The following is a 21,742-nucleotide window of genomic DNA, read 5'->3' on the forward strand; positions in this document are numbered from 1 at the left end:
ATATAAAGGGCATCCAAATTGGAAAGGAAGAAGTAAAATTATCCTTGTTTGCAGATGATATGTTCTTATATTTGGAAAAGCCTAAATATTCCACAAGAAAACTATTAGAATTAATAAACAAATTCAGTAAACTTGCAGGATACAAAATCAACATACAAAAATTAGTAGGGTTGATATATGCTAACAGTGAATGATGCGAAAAAAATAAAAAGTTATCCCATTTACAATAGCCACAAATAAATTTAAATACCTAGGAATTAATGCAACCAAAGTGAAACATCCCTGTGATGAAAACTATAAAATACGATGAAAGCAACTGAAGAGGAACCAAAACAAGGAAATATATTCAACATTCATAAATTAGAAGAATCAATATTGTTAAAATGTCCATACTATCCAAAGCAATCTATAGATTCAATGCAATCCCTATCAAAATACCAATGACATTTTTCACAGAAATAGAAAAAACAATCCTAAGATTTCTATGGAGTCACAAAAGGCCCAGAATAGTCAAAGCTATCCTGAGGAAAAGAAAAACTGGAGGAATCACATTACCTGAGTTCAACTTATACTACAGCAAAACAGCATGGTACACTCATAAAAATAGACACAGACCAGTGGAACAGAATAGAGAACGTATAAACAAATCCACATGCCTACAGTGAACTCATTTTTGACAAAGGTACCAAGAACATACACTGGGGGAAAAGATAGTCTCTCCAATAAATGTTGCTGGGAAAACTAGATATCCAGATGTAGAGAAATAAAACTAGACCCCTATCTCTCACCATATACAAAATTCAAATAAAAATGGATTAAATACTTAATATATAACCAGAAACTATGAAACTACTACATGAAAACATCAAGGAAGCTCTCCAAGACTTTGGTCTGGGCAAAAATTTCTTGAGTAATATCACAAGAGCACAGGCAACCAAAGCAAAATGGACAAATGGGATCATATCAAGTTAAAAAGCTTCACACAGCCAAGGAAACAATCAACAAAGTGAAGAGATAACCCACAGAATGTAAGAAAATATTTGCAAACTATCCATCTGATGAAGGATTAATAACAAGAATATATACAGAGCTCAAATAACTTTATAGAAAAAATTCTATTAATCCAATCAAAAATAGGTAAACAATTTGAATAGACATTCCTCAAAAGAAGACACGCAGATGGCAAACAGGCATATGAAAAGGTGCCCAACATCACTGATCATCAGAGAAATGCAAATCAAAGCTATAATGAGGAATCATCTCACCCCAGTTAAAATGGCTTTTATCCAAAAGACAGGTAATAAAAAATGCTGGCGAGGATGTGGAGAATAAAGAACACTTGTATACTGTTTGTGGGAATGTAAATCAATATGACCACAATGAAGAACAGTTAGGAGGATCCTCAGAAAAACAAAAATAGAGCTAGTATATGACCAAGCCATCCCACTGCTGGGTATATACCCAAAAAAAGGAAATTAGTACATCAAAATGAGGTCTGCACTCTATGTTTGTTGCAGCACTGTTCACAATAGCCAAGATCTGGAATTAACCTGAGTGTCCACCGACGGATAAATGGATAAAGAAAATGTGGTATTTATAAACAATGGAGTACTATTCAGCCATAACAAATAATGAGATCTTTTCATTTGCAACAACATGGATGGAATTGGAGGTCCTTATGTTAAGTGAAATAAGACCGGCACAGAAAGACAAACAACACACATTCTCACTATTTATGGGATCTAAAAATCAAAACAATTGAACTCAGGGAAATAGAAAGCAGAAGGATGGTTACCATAGGCTGGGAATGGCAGTGGGGGTACAGGGCAGGGAAGGTGGGATGGTTAATGGGTACAAAAAAAATAAAAAGAATGAATAAGACCTAGTAATTGACAGCACAACAGGGGAACTATAGTCAATAATAATTTAATTGCACATTCAAAAATAATTAAAAGAGTATAATTGGATTTTTTGTAACTCAAAGGACAAATGCTGGAGGGAATGAATATTGCATTTTCTAGGATGTGATTATTATGCATTTTATGCCCATACCAAAATATCTCATGTACCCTATAAGTACATAGACGTAATATGTACCCACAAAAGTTAAAAATAAAAAAAATTTTACAAAGTTAGCAGGTCAATCGTGTATGGGAATCAGAATTTACCTAAATTGTGTCTTTTAAGGGGCATTGGGAATGGCGTCCTCCTTACAATCTAATGTATAGAAAGCCTTCATTCAGCAAAGACTTGGAATCAACCCAAATGTCCATCAGTGACAGACTGGATTAAGAAAATGTGGCACATATACACCATGGAATACTATGCAGCCATAAAAAAGGATGAGTTTGTGTCCTTTGTAGGGACATGGATGCAGCTGGAAACCATCATTCTTAGCAAACTATCACAAGAACAGAAAACCAAACACCGCATGTTCTCACTCATAGGTGGGAACTGAACAATGAGATCACTTGGACTCGGGAAGGGGAATATCACACACCGGGTCCTATCATGGGGAGGGGGGAGGGGGGAGGGATTGCATTGGGAGTTATACCTGATGTAAATGACGAGTTGATGGGTGCTGACGAGTTGATGGGTGCAGCACACCAACATGGCACAAGTATACATATGTAACAAACTTGCACGTTATGCACATGTACCCTAGAACTGAAAGTATAATAATAATAATAATAATAATAATAACTAAAAAAAAAAAAAAAAAAAGAAAGCCTTCATTCATTGTTGCCTCACAGCCCCAAAATTCACCAAAGGGTTTCATGTTTTCATATGCAAATATTTAGAAGAGGTGCATAAGCTGTTACCTTCTTAAAGTCTATGTGTTTGATTTCTTCATTGCCCTAACACTTGTCAGAGATCTATAGCACTGAGGAACAGAATGAGAGACAAAGGGCAAAAATAGGACAATGGGGAGTAGATGATTATTCTTGGAAATACTCACCAAAAAAAGCTTATTTAGAACTCTCTTTTGGGAGTTGTGTTCCTCACATTCAGTGGCTTCAGTGAGGCAGCCTTTGGCTATTAAGCATCCTCTCCCAGCTCTATTGAAAGAAAGGAATCCATCATGCAGGAAAAGCACATGTGAGTTACACATGTCTTCCAGATAACACTCATCTCAGAAGATAATATTTTTATTTGCCTGCAGCCAGAATGTTTTGTAACCTTTGCAAATGAAAAACACCATACTCAGGACAGGCAGAGTAAAAGGGCATTAGCATCCTAATAGCAAAAGCATCGTGCGTGCGTGTGTGTGTGTGTGTGTGTGTGTGTGTGTGTGTGTCTAGGAGCAAAGAGAAAAAAATATCCAGAACCAAAGAAATATAATAGCGAATATTTTAAGGCCATGTTGTGAGGTGCCACTCAGATGCCCCCTGCAAGACTGAGTCAGGACTAAGGCAATCATTCCCCATGCTATTGGGACTATTACCTGATGACAGCTTATAGCAGAGACTCCCCCCAGGAATCGACTTCAGCCAAAGGGGAAATGCCTCACCTAAGGTTATAGACAGAGCATCCAATGACTGATCTATTCAGGGGTAAAAGACCCAGTCACTTGCATCTTTTAGCTGAAACACTAAACACTGAAGAGCCCTTCCAGCTCCCCAGCCCTCCAAGGGTGATGAGGCTTCTCTTTACTGCAGTTTAACTTATCCCTCTGCTTCTTGAGGCTATGCTCACTCTATCACAGATTTTGACCCTGAGGGCAATCACCAGTCAATATCCTGCCAGCAAAACTCCATCTCAGAATTAATTTCCAGGAAATGTAGCCTAAAACATATAGTTTGAACATTACTATAGCCACCAATGTTAAGATACTGGTATGCATGGAACAACAGATAGCTATGTGGATTAGGATCTGGGACTGGACTCTAAAAGAGAATTCAGCCTGAGGGAGGAGAGAACCAGACAAGTCACTTGATCCAGTAACAACTTTATAGTTGTCAGGGGAGAGGGGCAATTCTAAGTATTACCCACTCTCCTGTCTCTTCAGTTGAAGCTGAAAGCACAACACTAGTGCATTTTTGGAGGCTAAGATACTTGACAGACATGGCCATTCCTCATGGATACACTGATATATGGTAGAGGACAGAAGGACAAAAGAGAACAGAAATATATCGTGGGCAGTATACAGTAGAACAGCAAACATTTTTATGAGAACATGTGAGACACTCCCTTGAGACTCCAAGAAACTCTGAGGCATTGAGGATTTATAAGTGGAGGAAATTTCTGCTTTAACAGATTGACTCGAAAGCCAGGAAGTAACCAGGTTAGAATAGACTGGCTTGGAATAGAGGAGACCACTTGAGTAAGAGAACAAGTTGATTGCATGGTCAATCAAAGAAAACGGATCTAGGCAAAGATAAAAATGATACTTTTGAGGATTAACATAATTTTAGTTTACCATACAAGCTCAAACTGCACATTCTCTCATGTATATATGTATTAGAGACAAAGAAAGAAAGAGAGACAGAGAGAGAGAAAGGCAGTCAATTTGTTCATATATTGTGCATGAAGTTCTCTACTGAACAGTGGAGGGAGACAGAATAGCAGAGTGGTGAAGAGTGTGAACTCTGAGGCCACACTTACAGGGTGTGAATCTCAACTCTGCTACTTACTAGTGGTTCTTGTTGAATAGTTGAATACGGTTGCTTTGTGGACAAAATGAGTCAAAACTCACAAGTACTCAGAATGTTGAACTTACATGTTAAGCATAGGAAGGTCTTGCTCTCCAGCTGTAGGGAGTGTGGTCAGCAGGCTGCCTCCATCTGGCGGCTCCTTCAGGGTCAGCCTCAGCTGCTGGGAGCTGCCTTGTCAGAGGACCATTCTCTTCTCAGAGCAGCCTGTATCTGGTGACTGAATCAGGCATGGGCGTATTCTGATGGGCATCTCGTTCCAGAAGCCCTGGCTGGTTTGGCCAATGCTTTTATCAGCCCAGCGTTTACAGATAGCTTCTCTTTCTGTCCAGCCCTGCCTTCTCCCTTTTCTTTCTTTCTTTTTTTTCTTTGCTTTTCTTTTCCTTTTTTATTTTCTTTCTTTCTTTTTTTTTAGACAGTCTCACTCTGTTCCCCAAGCTGGAGTGCAGTGGCATGATCTTGGCTCACTGCAGCCTCCACCTCCTGGGTTCAAGCGATTCTCCGGCCTCAGCTACCCAGGTAGCTGGGATTACAGGCATGCGCCACCACGCCTGGCTAATTTTTGTATTTTTAGTAGAGACGAAGTTTCACCATGTTGACCAGGCTGGTCTCGAATTCCTGACATCAAGTAATCCACCCACCTCAGCCTCCCAAAGTGCTGGGATTACAAGCGTGAGCCACTGCGCCCAGCTCTCCCCTTTCCTTTCACAGGTATTAATTTCTAATAAACATCTTGCCCCTCAAACTCTGACTCTGTTTCAGGAGAATCCAGCCAGCAGTGTGTAAGCCTGTATCAAACAAATTGATCAATTTATATTTATATGGATGTCCTTTATAAGCCTAATGTCAATTCAAGGAATTGTATTATTATATAAAATATTCATACACTGTGTTAATAATGGCAAGTATCTAAAGAATGCCAGATGAAGACATATTTATAGTTTTACAAGAGGATAATAACACATTGAAATAAATATCACGTACTATTAGAATACTGGCTGTTAAAAACTTGCAACTTTTTATTTGGAAGCCTTCTAGTACCATTACTATTACACCAAATTATTTACTCATTAATTCAGTGGAGCAATAACTACTGAATATGATGTGCCAGCCCCTGTGATAGACATTGCAGATAATAAAGCTGAGATGAGCCTTGCTATTATGAAGTTTATGGTCTAGCAGGGAAGAAAAATATTGAAAAAACAATTAAATAGATAAATATATAATGTAATGCTATCCAGGAAAGGTACTGAACACTATAAAAGCACATAGCAAGTGTAAGCTTACTAAATCCGTAGAGACAAAGTATGCACTTAAGCTGAGATGTACAGGATGAGCAGGTGATAGCCATAAACAACAGATAGGAAATAGTGTCTTGGGTACTGAGTTGGAAGAGTTTTTACAAAACATTCCTTCTTTCTTAGCATCCCAGTGGAGCATGTGCTCCATTAAAAATAATGAGTAATCAAGAAAAAAAAACAAAACAAAATGGAAAACTTGGGGACAAAGTAAACTGGAGATCCAAAACACAAAACAGGCAGCGGGACTATTGAAGATGATGGTGAAAAATGATCCCTGGATGACAGCTATGTGCCAGGAATATATGTAGGTCTCGGTCAGGATTTCTCAACCTTGACTCTATTGACATCTTAGGTCAAAGAATTATTTGCTTAGAGGGGCTATCCTGTGCATTGTAGGATGTTTAGCAGCATTCTTGGCTTGAACTCATTAGATGCCAGTAGCATCACCCCCAAGTTGTAATAACAGAAAGTAATATATCCAGACATTGCCAAACATCCCCTTGGCAGCAACCCCTGCCCCCCAACCCCAAATTTAGAACCACTAGTATAGATGTAACATGCATGAATCATCACCCAATCCTTTTTTTGACAAACACATGAACATTAAACCACTAAACTCTGTAACTGTGAATAGTTTTATTTGTATAAAGTATTTGATATAATTTAATTTTTGAAAAAAATTTAAAAATTCAGCATTATTTAAATAATTTTGATTTAATACTTTGATACCCATTAGTAATTGTATTATTTTTTTAAATTTGATACACAATTTCGACTTCTATAATAAAATATTTCTCTAAAAACATGTGAAGACAATTTTAGTTTTGTATTTTAAAAATGTAATTTTACAGCAAGTAAATCAAATTTTGTATATTATGAATGCAATTATATTTAAATATTATTTTTAATCCTTTGGCTTAAGGTTATCAGAGACAAATTATGTGAATGTAAAGATTATGAAAACATAAATGATTTTGCTGAAAGAAATGACAGGAAGAAAAAATAAATGTTATGGATTCATAGAGAATTGTGATTCAATTTATATAGAGACTCCAAACATGCAAACTTAAATAGTATGTATTGGGAATTCAATATGTATGTTAAACCTCTATAAAAAGGCGAGATATGACAAATATTAAATTCATGTTAGTGCTTGCTTATGAAGCTAAACAAAAGGAAATGGTAGGAGGGACTTCCCTACAGAGATTACAAATTTAATTGTAATGTTTTATTTTTTCAAATATGAATGAATAAATGGATGTTCACATTATCACTAATCTTGAAAACTTATAAATTGTGTTTAATATATATTGAACTACTTAATATATAACAATAGTATATGTTAACAAATTTACAGATATTAAATGTTTATAAACTAATATTTATATTCAACATTAGTTTTAATATTATAAATTAATAACTATCAATACACAGTTTTAATTATGATACATACATATTAACATTTCCAAAGTATCTCATATTTTATATTAAAGGCATAAGAAAATACATATTTAATGAAATATGAAGTTTAATTTACATTAAATATTTAATTTTTATAAATATTATTTGATATATGCTTAATATTTAATAAAAACTTGAAAGGCAGATGGTACAAATATAAACCAATGGGAACTCCAGGAGAAATTTTCTATAAAATTAATACCTCAATTATAAAACAAACTATAATATTCCATTAGTTGAAACAATTGATAATATATGAGAAAATAAATCCATTTTCTCTTGATACTAGAAACATCCTTTTGAATTATGAAAGTTCACTCTAAAGAGAGAAATGGGATCTTTCATTTTGTTGGAGAAATTTCAGAAGACTTTACAATGATTGTATCACATAACATAGATGTTAAACCCTTGCCAACACAGACGTGAAATGTCCATACTATCCAAAGGAACATACAGATTCAATGCAATCTCTACTACAATACCAATGACATTTTTCACAGAAATATAAAAAAAAAAAAAAAAAAGTTCATGCCTGTAATCCCAGCACTTTGGGAGGCCGAGGTGGGCAGATCACTTGAGGTCAGGAGTTCGAGATCAGCTTGGTCCAACATGATGGAACCCCATCTCTACCAAAAATATAAAAAATTAGCCAGATGTGGTGGCACATGCCTGTAATCCCAGCTACTCAGGAGGCTAAGGCAGGAGAGTCCCTTGAATCTGGGAAGCAGAGGTTTCTGTGAGCTGAGATCATGCCACTGCACTCCAGCCAGGGTGACGGAGTGAGATGCTGTCTCAAAAAAACAAAAACAAAAACAAAAAAATCCAGAAATAGAAAAAAAAATCTTAAAATTATTATGGAACCACAAAAAACCCTGGATAGCCAAAGATATCCTGGGGAAAAAGAACAAAGCTGGAGGCATCATACTACATGATTTCAAATCATACTACAAAGCTATAGTAAACAAAACAGTGTGGCAGTGGCATAAAAACAGACACACATACCAGTGGAACCGAATAGAGAGCCAAGAAATAAATCCATGCATTTACACGTGGATTTTCAACAAAGGTGCCGAGAAAATGCAATAGGAAAGGACAATCTCTGTAATAAATGATGCTGGGACACTGGATATCCACATGGAGAAGAATGAAATTAGACCCTTATCTCACTCCATATACAAAAATCAAGTCAATAGGTATTAAACATTTAAACTTAAGACCAAATCTATGAAACTAATAGAAGAAAACAAGAAAACAAACTCCATAACATTGTTCTGGGCAATGACTTTTTTTTAAAAATATAACCCCAGAAGCATGGGTAAAAAAATGGAAATAGACAAAAGGGATTACATCAAATTAAAAAGTTTCTGCACAGTAAAGGAAACTATCAACAGAGTGAAGGGACAACCTACAGAATGGGAGACAATATTTTCAAACCATATATATGATAAGGGTTTAATATCCAAAATACATAAAAAAATAACTCAATAGAAAGAAAACAGATGACACAAGTAAAAAATGGGCAAAAGACCTGAATAGAGCTTTCTCAAAAAAAGACATACAAATGGCCAACAGGTATATGGAAAATGCTCAACACCACTAGCCATCAGAATATGCAAATTAAAACTACAATGACATATCATCTCACCCCAACTGAAATGGCTACTATTAAAAAGACAAAAAATAACAGATGTTGGTGAAGACACAGAGAAAAGGAAACTCTTATACATTGTTGGTGGGAATGTAAATTAGTACAACCATTATGAAAGACAGTATGGAAATTTCCCAAAAACACTAATAATAGAACTACCAAATGACCCAGCAATCTCACTACTGGGTATATATCCCAAGTAAAAGAAATCAGTATGTCAAAGAGATGCCAGCACATGCATGTTTATCACAGCACTATTCATAATAGCAAAGATAGGGAATCAACCTATATGGCCATCAATAGAGGAATAAACTTAACAAATGTGGTATATATATACAACAGAACACTATTGGGTCATAAAAGAGAATAAAATCATGTGATTTGTAGAAACATGGATGAAACAGGAGGTCAATATGTTAAGTGAAATAAGCCAGACAAATACCATATGTTCTCACTCATACATAGGAACTAAAAAATCTTGATCTCATGGACATAGAGAATAAAATCATAGATATCAGAGGCTGGGAAGGGTGTGAGGATGGGGAGGGGGACGAAGAGAGGTTGGATAATGTATACAAACATAGTTAGAAATAAGTTACAATGTTTTGTAGCGGACTATGGTGGCTATACTTGGTAACAATATTTTGTGTATCTCAAAGTAATGAGAACAGAGGACTTGAAATAATACCAACTCATAGAAATAATAAATACTCAAGGTGATGCATACCCCAAATACCCTGGCGTGATTATTACACATTCTATGCATGTAATGAACACTCACATGTACCCCATAAATATGTAATGATGGGACCCCGAGAGGATACTACAGTGGAGAGGGGGAACAGGAAACAGTGGAAAAAACAGAGGTGTGAAATTTAAGATGAGAACTGAAATGTTACAATTGTACTGATCCAAATGGGAATTTTAATTGACATTAATCAGAGTAATTTCACTGAAATTGTTGGGACAAGACAATTGTTGAAATATGAATGATAGATAAGGAAACCATGTCAGCAGGCATAGGACAGTAAAACAAAACCATTTTACTAGCTAATAGGAAGAATCCAGAAGAAATTGTAAGGCTATATTAGAAAGATAATAGTTAAACATAAGGTTGCTGAGAAAATGGGAGGTCACAGAATTAAAGCAGGACTGGTGAATCTAAATTAGATTCTGTAAATAATTTACTGTCAACTTTTACTGCATTCCATGGCCTCCACCCTGATTACCTATTTCAAAATACATGGTTTTGGTTATAAGATAGGCCAGCAAGACAGCACGAGAGCACAGCTGAGTTAGGTAAATCTGTTATCTCTCTTGGAAATTTATTCAAAGTACATATTGTATGAGATGATGAACTAGTTACACCTGGCACATATTTGGCACTCAATAAATGTCTAAAGAACATATTAATGGATGTCATTTTGGTGAAAGGTTAGAAGTGTCAGTTTGGTATTTCATAGAAACTTTCATTTAACCCATTAAGAACTGTTGGGTTATTGTTCCCTGAGTCTGTTTCATGCCTTCAACATTTACTGGCTAAATGTCACAGGCTATTTCTGTTTTCCTCATGTCCTTTCTTGCATGCCAACATGATGCAGTATTTTGGCACATTTGCTAACTTAAATCTTCTGTCTCTAATTGTAAGCCAGAATCAATGAAAGAAGCATGAGTAAAAGAAAGAACATTAAATTCATTTGGAATTCTTCATTTGAATAATGGACCAGATTCAACTACTGCAGTATAGTATCATGAAACTGCCACAAAGATTTATGGTGATTCTGAGGACAGCTTATTACCTCTTAAAATTTGGCCACCAAGCCAAAAAGACTAAACCTCTGTTCTCAAGGTTGTGATTAAAGAAGGGAATCCTACTCAAATCACTTTTTTTCTTCCAGAGAGGAATCAATTAACATGCTGTGCTTTTTTATATATTCACTTTTAATTTGGCAAATCTTCAGTTTATATGCTCAAGTTTAACCTGGTTAAGAGTTAGAATAAAGTATATTTAATATCCTTCAAAGTACAGCATATGTATTAGGCATCACTTGAATCAAAGCCAACACAATAATTTTATGGCTTTAACATTTTCCAGAGATGTCCAATAGTTTTAACTATCCAATACATTATGTATACTCAGGAAACATAACTCTACAGCTAACTGATGACATTGAAGATCAGGAAGTAGAATGCTTAAAGGTCCTTTATGTATTTTGCTTCATTTAACCACAATATCTCCTTAAAATTCAGTACCAAAATTTCTCCACTATTTTATGTTCAAAATTTGAAACTCACAAAAATACAGAACTTGGTTGCTTCCTAAAGAAGCAAAGCCATAAATATTAGGCAAGTTAGATACAACTGCTTTTATGGCTCCCCAATATTATCTTTTCAAATACACAGCAACTTAAAGATTATTTTTCTTTGATTCAAAAGTAAATAGGCATAGAATGGTGATTCCCTCCCTGGACTACATGTTTATTTAAAAAAATAAACAAGTCACAGGCCAGTAGTTATGTTCTATAGCTTGCTGAATGAGTTTTCCTTACGATGATAAAATACAACCATTGACTCCACCAGTTGGCAGTCTGCCATGACAACTGACAGCAGCCCTGATTGTAGTAACAGAGAAACTTATATGTGCTGTTGCATGAAATCTGTTGTCCTGCAGAATGCCAGTCATGCACATCACCCTCCTTCCTGGCACAGGCTAGCAGCCATCTTAGGCCTTAAGAGCAATCGCTTCTGTTCCTAAGCTTAAAACCATAGTCAAAACACTTAAGTATTATTGGCTTTTAATCACCCAAAACACTGAAAAATTGCATATATATAAATGACATATTGAACATATATTTATATTTCATTAAAGCCAAAAGTTTTTCCCAATTAGAATAGTAACAATTGACTGTGAAACTGAGGGGAAAGAGTATAGAAATTTTGGTGTGTATTGATTGCGTTTGTTTTGCTTTATCACCAAATACTGAACTTCATTACCAATTGTCTGTTACCTTGTATAAAAAATGGTGACTGTACTTTCTTCCTGAACATATTACAAGTTCTGCGAGAGGGTTAAAGCAATTTTACATTTACTAAAATAATAAAAAATTAGCCAAAAAGAAAGACACAAGGTAAAGAGGAAAGCCAAAAGTCTCAATGTGCAAACACATTTAAATTAGTATAATTTAAGGCAAGATAAAAAAGATACGTTACACAATTTTAGGAATAGGAAGCATGTAGTGAGTTTTTTAAATCAATAAAGAATACACATATAAAACTGTAGGAAAAAGTACCACTTCCATCTTTATTTTGTTGCTAATTGCAAAGTAGATATTAAAAATTTTTGAGTTAAAAATCTTATGATCATTGTAATTTGTTCAATCTACATAAATCGGGCTAACACCCATGTAAAGTATTACTTTAGAAAATGTAGAGTTCTTCATAGGAAGTAAAAGACAGAAGCTCTATCTTCTATGAGCTAATAATAGAATAAGATAAATGATACATCAACTACTCTTTATCTCATCAGTTATATAAATATATAGATGCATATATGCTCATATATATTTATATCTAAATGTATATATTTACAAATATATTCATATGTAAATATAAATTCAAATTCATTCATGCATACCTACCCATATGTATATAGAAATATAAATTCAAATAAAATATAATATTAACAAAGTTTCTAGTTTAGCATAATATTAAACAGATTTCATTTCTTGCTCTTTCATTAATGAAATATGTTTTCTACCACTACTGAAGTCAGAGCTGGCATTAAGAATGAAATACGATACCAATCATTTTATTAATTCTTAAAAATACTCAAATAATAAAAGAAGAAGATATAGAAATGGCCAATAAGTATGGGAAAAGGTGCACAACATCACTAATTATCAAGGTAACACAAATCACAACTACAATAAGATATCACCTCACACTTGTTAGGTGGCAATTATCAAAAACACAAGGGATAGTAAGTGTTGTCAAGGGTATGAATAAAAGATATTTCTATTTTTAATTTTCTGAGGAACTTCTATACTGTTTTTCATAATGGCTGTACCAATTTACATTCCCACCAGCAGTTCCTTTTTCTCCACACCCTCGCCAACATTTGTTTTCTCTTGTCATTTTGATAATAGCCATCTTAATGGGTGTAAAGTGATATCTCATCATGGTTTTCATTAGCATTTTTCTGATATTTAATGATGTTGAGCACCTTTTCACATACCTATTAGCCATTTGTGTATCTTTTAATCACAGAAAACTCAAACTGAAAACAAGCACTTGAATCATTTTTCCACCTCACCAGAACCTATCCACTTAATTTTTCAGGAAAAGATCAAGTTCTAGTTCCCCTTCCATTTCTATAGCAATGAAGAAAGGGCAAAATGTATATAACTGGTACATTTTTGGGACTCTACTATTGCTAGATGAAAAATGCTGTTTTAAGCATTTCCCAGACCATAATTTATAAAATTGAAGACTCACATTATATATTTTTTAAAAATTTTATAAAACAAATGAGGGTTTGACTTTCCCATTTATTGATGTTCTTGCTTACTCATCATCCCAGACAGTAAGTACAGTTCTGAAGTAAACTAATATTTTAAAATGAAAAGGTCTACTGCTCTGATGCTATTTCCATTCTCCTTCCCTTCTCGTCAGAGTTTATTTTGCAGACCCATTATTTACGTTCTTTGTCTGTTTGAATTGTGACAAGTTTCCAATGATTCATTCTTAATCAATAACCAGGGAGATGAAATTTGGATCTATCAATAAAAAAAGGACTTGCTACCTTTAGTTAAAGAAGGAAAAGATGGTTCACTGAAAAATGTGTCTTGCTAATGCTGACTCACACAATAGGACCCCATTATGTAAATAGAATTATGAAAGATTTCTGTTTTGCATGTCTTTGAAGGGAGGAAAATGAGTGCTTTTTTAAAAAGCTAGTGGAATAATCATCATGTTCGACATAATGAAAATTTTCATCTGAGCTATAAACAGCAAAATGAGGACACATACATTAGAATGCCTTTGTAGTAAAATATATGCTATGAACTCAGAAGAAAAAGCCAGAAAAGGGAATCCATGGAAGTTTAAGAGACTAGGTTTGGGAGATGTAGAAATAAGCACATATTAAAGATGTCTAAATAAATATAAATCATTTTATAAAAACATCAAATGTTAGGCTATGTATTTGGAGCTGTGTTATACTTCTGCACTTAAAATGTTATATATTCCTTTGCATAACACTCAAGTTAGAAATTTTTGTAAATAAGTTAAGGGATCTAAGAATGGACTTCAAGAGCTGTGGGAACCTCCTGAAATTATAGTGTACCATCTGCCTGGAATTTAGTAGAATTATATAGGATGTTGGTAGTGATGGGAATATATGAAAATTTGAAATTTAGATTCAAGTCAGGTTGTAGGGGGTTGGAGGTGGTTCTTGAGCATTAGGAAAAAGAACTAGACAAACTTTACAAATAATATTGGTAGCTAATATAAATTAACTGTTTATTATTTTACAGCATTTATTTGAACTAATGCAACTGATTTTCATAGCAATCTAATGATGCAGGCACTATTACTATATCCAATTTATAGATAAGTAAACTGAAACACAAGAAGGTTAAGTAATTTATTCAAGTTCACAGCTAGTGAGTGCTAGATTCTACCAGGTGATGGCAAAAAAGGAACAGGATTTCCTAAAGTAGATTCAGAAGAAAACAGAGGTCCGTTTCTGTTTTTTCACCATTTTCTCAGGATCAGACCACAGGTTATAGTCACATATAATTTTTTTTGTTAAAAAGAAAATGGCACCAAGATAACAGAGTATTTTGGGCAAGGGTGAATAACTTACATTTATTGAACATCTGTTATGTGTCAAATATACATGCTGTCTAATTAAATCATTAAAATGGCACTGCATATTGGGTGTTAACCCCATGTTTTAAATATGAGAAGACTGAAACCAAGAAAAGATCAGTAACTTCCAAGGTCACAAGCAAATGAGGGGCAGACCTAGAATTCATATACAGTTCTAATTGACTCTAAAACCTGTCTTTTTTCAAAAGTAACATGCTGCTGCCCAGAGAGAGACAAAGCAGATTTACTTCGTGTATTAAAAATAATCCAATTCGAAAATAATCACCTTGCACAATTATGAAAGAAAATCACAGCAAGAAGAAAAAATTAAAACAACACTACAAGATTTGGTTAATAAGATGGTTATAATTAACAACTATTATCAAAAGACAATTTTTCAGACACTAATTCCACTCAATGCTAGGCTATGCATTGTGTTTAGATTCCAGCTGGTGATATAACTGACTTTTTCTAGCTGAAGCACAGAAATAGTTTTAGTAATTTTAAACATTCCTTTCTTGCCTATAACTGAATATATCTCCAGGAAAGATATCAGTCCATAGTATGCATATTTTAAGTATAGTGGATGATGGGATGATGATAAGGCCTTTAATTTCTAGAGTTTTGTACATTTGTGTGCTTGAAAAATGCATTCTGCTATTTTGTTTTAAGACTTGATTAACTATAGGGTATTTAGGGACACTGGTAAACTCTCTTCTGTTTATGACTTCAACATAAGATGCATAAAATGCCAGTTATGAGTAAGCTTTACCTTCTATTTTTGTAAAAAAATTGCTTATCAAATTAGTTGTTTCAAAGATTAAGAATTTATAATAAGTGCAGTAACATTCAACCAATTCATTTAAAACCTTAGTTTGAATCACCCTTATTATATTACATTATTTAAATCCAGAAAGAACATATACATTTCTTATATGCTATGGCATTTCTCTCTTTTCACAGTTTTATACAATCCTTTGGAAATTGAAGTAGGTCCTAGAATAAAATAATTTTTACTTTCATTAATTGGATAAAATGAAATGTAGGCACACAAATCTTTGTACATAATACAGTCTACCATCATTTGCTAATCAATTTTTAAAATGATCTAAAATTCACATACATTTTATAGATATTATATAGGATATAACAGAATCTATGTGTCCCACATTGCTTGCTGTAGATCAATTTGTGAGTGAATTATGATTTTCTATATATTTGCAGTATAAAATTGTAGAAAAACATATTTGATAAGACTTGAAACAGTAGACACAATAAAGTTAAATTTGAAATTTCAAGGGAGTATAAAAAGGTCACATGTTGAAAGAAGATAATATTCAAATAAATATTAGATACTACTATTGTCATTGTACTAATTTTATGAGCAATACAATATCTGTTAAGTGAGGAGTAACTGTTTAGATTCAAGAAAATCAGGAGTCTTAGTGTGGTGGTTTTAAAATACAAATTCTTTGACTCTTCCCTTCAAAAAGTAGAATCTAATTCCCCTCCTCCTTAATGTGGAGTAGTCTTCAGTGATCACTTCTAAAATACAGCATGTAGCGGAAGTGATACTATGTGACTTCCAATGCTAGGTTATATAAAGCATAAATATATCTGGCTGTCTTTCTCTTGGATTGCTCATTCTTGGAGAAGCCAGCTTCCATATTGTGAGAACATTCAAGCAGCTCTGTGGAGGGAAAATAAGTTCCCCTGCTAACAGCCAGCACCAAGTTGGCAGTCACATGAGCAAGCCACACTAGAAGCAGATCTTCTAGCCCTATTAATCTTTCAGAGACTGCAGTCATACAAAGATGTGAGTGCAGCTATCCAGTCTGGGGAAGCATGAATGTGAAGGCTGAAAAAGGCAACATGTCTTAGCATTTAAGGAATGTGGAAGAAATCTAAAGATGGTCAGTATAACTAGAGCATAATGAAAAGAGGGTGAGTAGAAAGAGGAACTAGATCATGAGGTAAGCTGCTGAGTGGAAATTCAGCCATTTTTCACTTTGAGGTACCCAGTGTTCATTGCAGTTCTAATAACTTGATGTCTCAAAAAAAAGAGCACAGCTTGTATCAGAAAAACTACAGAAACAGCAATTTCTACTTATTTAGAGCATTTCTGGAAAGCACATTCACATTGTACTTGCTTGACATTTAATCAGATTTTTAGATTGGCAAAAATGATAGGTTGAAGTTGCTCACTGTAAGTCATAACACCTCATTTGATAGCTTGCTGAATAATAGATGAAAGTATTATATCCATTTCAATTTATTCTTTCAATTCATGTCCACGAGTACCAACTAAAATATGATTGCCTTTACATGCAAAAAAGTATAACCTCTGTAATATTATCAGAACTTTATTGCATTTTTTAAAGATATGAACTCAATAACCCCTTATATTTTTCTTTCTCTATCATTTATTTGTGGAGAAAAGATCATAATTTTAGCACTCAAAGATATATTCAGGTTTAAAATGGAGGGTATATTCATGATTTTAATACAAATAAAAATCTCTCCATTTGCATTGTCATTTTAAATCAGAGATGCTAGAACATTAAAGACATTGATTCTTTGGCTATTATTAAAAAGGAAAAAAAATAACAGATGTTGGCAGGGCTGCAGAGTAAAGGGTACACTTATATACTATTGGTGGGAAGGTAAATTAGTTCAGCCACTGTGGAATGCAGTTTGGAGATTTCTCAAAGAACTAAAAATTGAACTACCAGTCAACATAGCAATTCCATTACTGGGTATATACCCAAAGGAAAATAAATCATTCCATCAAAAAGACACATGCACCTGTATGTTCAATGCAGCACTATTCATAACAACAAAACATGGAATCAACCTAAGTGCCCATCGAAGGTGGATTGGATTTTAAAAATGGTATATATACATCATGGAACACTATGCATGTTCTTTTTACCATAAAAAGAACAAAATAATGTCCTTTGCAGCAACATGGACGCAACTGGAGGCTATTATCCTAAGCAAACTAACGCAGGCACAGAAAACCAAATATCGCATGTTCTCACTTTCAAGTGGGAGCTAAACACTGAGTACACCCTGGGTACACCTGGACACAAATATGGGAACAACAGACACTGGGGACTACAATATGAGGGAGGGAGGGAGAGGAACAAGGGTTGAAAAACTACCTTTTGGGTACTATGCTCACTACCTCCGTGATGGCTTCAATCATACCTCAAATTTCAGCATCACACAATATGCTCATGTAACAAACCTACACATGTACCACTGTATCTAAAATAAAAGTTTTTTTAAACGGATATCGATTCTAATCCTACTTTATATATAGGCCCCAATTCTACTTTCTTAAAACAGGGCAGATTGGGGGAAGAGAATCCTTCACCTCCAGGTATGTTAGCAAATCTACATGAGTCATGTCATGAAGTCTTACATGCAATCATATTCAAGATACATTTTAATTGCGATGCTAAGCTGCCTATTGTGGGAAAAGCCTCAGAAATAAGGGAGATAAGTGTTACCCTAAATTCAGCCCAGAAAGAATCACAGCAGGGATATATAAAACTACTTCAAATATTAGTATAGCTCTTGGTTTTGATTAAACATGTTTTATATATATATATCTCTCTAATATGTTGATATAACTTAATACCTTAGGTCAAGCTCTGTATATTTATTTATAATTAATAAATAAATAAATAAGATAATCAGATTTAATAAATAAATCAGATCATCCTTATGTTATAATCAAAAAGATGTTTTCAGGGACTTCAGCTGCCATCTTTGGAATATGATCCCTTTGGGTAGATAGGCTTTCATATATATAGATTTTTTCTTATATATATTTATATTTCATATAAATATTTCATATATATGGCCAGGCGTGGTGGCTCATGCCTGTAATCCCAGCACTTTGGGAGGCCGCGGTGGGCATGAGGTCAAGCGATCGAGACCATCCTGGCCAACATGGTGAAACCCCATCTCTACTAAAAACACACAAAAAATTAGCTGGGCTTGCTGGTACGTGCCTGTAGTCCCAGTTACTCGGGAGGCTGAGGCAGAAGAATTGCTTGAACCCAGGAGGTGGAGGTTGCAGTGAGCCGAGATTGTGCCATTGCACTCCAGTTTGGCAACAGAGAAACTCTGTCTCAAAAAAAAATTCATATATATATATATTTATGGGGCTTGACTGAAGGTATTAAATTACATTAAAAGTGGTTTAGGTTGGGGTTCATTGCCAATGAAAATAAAGAAGAGTTGAAGTAGGAAATGTGTGTGGAACTCAGCCAAGCACTGTCTAGGGAACAGTGAGTCTTAATCATAAATATTATTATGGTACTACTATGAGGATGAATGTTTAAGCTACCTTATGGTTAACGAATTCATCCTAAGATGAATGTGTCTTCTCTCATCATCCCATGCTTCCTTAGCAGTGTTTCAGTTATGGTTCAGCTTCTCACTATAGATCTACCTAAGGAAAGAAAAGATATTGGTCATATCAACTTACACACACTACTGCATATGAACTCTAGTCTATAGATTAAAACAGATTGATAATTTTTACTTTAAATTTCACAAATTTTTATTATAACTTTTCACACAGTTATCACTAAGCTTAATGAATACAAATCTGATTTTCAGTGACAAACCTGTTCATGTTGTGTTCTTGAAATCAATTATCTGAGCTACCAGACCTGCAGACCTGAGTCTACACAACAATAGATTATCTAAAACAGTGTCCCCCAGTGATCCCTTTGGGTGGATGGGATTTCATCATTTTTTACACATCTACATTGCTTTGTCTCACTTTTGAGTTTATAAAGAATCATTTAAGAAACCAGTCTCAAAGGATCTCCTTAGGTTTCTTTCTCATTGGCGCTCCGACTCCCCTCTAAACACATTCTCTTCCCCTACTGTCAATAAAGCAACTCTGAAACTTTCAAAAGGTTAGGAATTTTCTGCTTACTTTGGAAATTTTAGGGTGATGTACACCTCAACATGTTCTTCAATCATTTTGCTACACTGATCAGATCAATCTTATGTTATACTTATAATCAAAAAGATGTTTTCAGGGACTTTGGCCATATATTGTATTAAAATAAACATTATTATATAAAATTTCATACCATGAGCCATGGATTATTTTAGATAAATAATCCTGTTTTAAAACTGTTTATCTTTTCAAGATTCCAGAATTAAATTCTGTAGCACAATGAGGTTTTTTTTTTTTTCAGCATAATGGAGATTAATATTGAATGTAAATAATCCAATGTTTTCAATGTCCATTTCCCCACCTCTAAATAATAAAGCATTTTTCATTTAAATATAAATAATTCTATGAAAAATTCCTCTTGGTGCTTACAACAAGGAAAAAAATCTCTCCCCTTGCCTTAGTGTATTTCCTTTAGGTAATAAAACTCCTAAAATACTTCAGATGAAATTTAGAACTTGGTTGCTATAGCTTGCATTTTCTCATACAATATTCTCATCGATCTGAAAGTTCTTTTATTTGTCGGTCTGTCTTATTGTATATGTGTGGTTTTTTTCAGTTATTTGAATGATTTTTTTTTTGTATGTGTATTTATTGTAACCTTCCTCAAAACACTTTCAGAAAGTAGAAAACAAACTATAATCATTTTCTGCCTTAGGACAAATATAAGACAGTATGTTTCATCACCTATATATATTTAAGGTGTGCTACATGATATACCCTATTAATTACTGTTTTAACATTATTTTACATATATATTATAAAAACATGGTCACTTTTTTTCCTTTTAGAGGCTGTTAGGATATAAGTTATGGATTCCTTCCATTTAAACTACCATAACTGAATTGTGGTCTATTGTTTTCTCTTCTCCAAGGGGACTTCATACTCATTAGCTACGTCCTATAAGATATTTTGCTAGATCTGACATGGGGGAGACATTTATTAAACTAATGAAAATAAAATTTCACAGACAACCTTGAAATGCCAAATATCTGCTAACAAAAAGTCCACCAGCAAACAAATACATAAGAAAAACAGGGATGGTTATGTGAAGATACTAGGCAGCTAAGTATAACGAAGTAAAGGGCTTGATTACCATAGTAATGATCTGATCACAGCACCCTGGCAGTGGAAACTGTGTTTTATGATCAAGAAACTGAATCTCCAGCCAAATCTTGGTTATCAGAAAACAGCTGCAGAATGGAGAAAACATTTTATTTATATCTGAAATAATCCCCAGCCTTCTGATGACACATTAACCTGATATTTATCATAAACTAAGCTGAGAGTATATGAACTAAGAAAGGATTCTCTAACTTGTCTACAGGATAGGGATCATTTCCTTTCCCTGAAAGCTGGAGATGAAATCCTGTGTGTTTGGGATGTAATGAAATCTCATTGGATTCTGAACAGAACAGAGAGGATTTAGTGATCTTCATTTAAGCTCTTGATCCATCAGGTTTTGCCAGTCAACCGAAGAGAAGATTAAATGGCAAAAGACATTGATTTAGAGACCTACCAAGTTAAGGTTTTGGGAACTTGCCCTAATTGGCCCAATACCTAAAGTTTGAACCCTGGAGTTACATAAAGATTAAACATGACCCCAAAGATTGTGTTAGTCCTTCAGTCACATAAGGATGCATGTATTGGTAAATATGATAGTTCTGAACTATTCTATGTAGTAATACATTAAGAACTCTGATTTTGTATCAAGTTACATTGGCCCAAATCATAACTCTACTTGTTTCATCTGGACAACCAGCTCAACTAAGAAGGATAAAAGAAAGGGAGATGGCATTTACTGAGTATCCACTACATGTTAGCA

Source organism: Chlorocebus sabaeus, chromosome X (genome assembly GCF_047675955.1).
Source record: "Chlorocebus sabaeus isolate Y175 chromosome X, mChlSab1.0.hap1, whole genome shotgun sequence".
In the NCBI taxonomy this organism is placed as follows: Eukaryota; Metazoa; Chordata; class Mammalia; order Primates; family Cercopithecidae; genus Chlorocebus; species Chlorocebus sabaeus.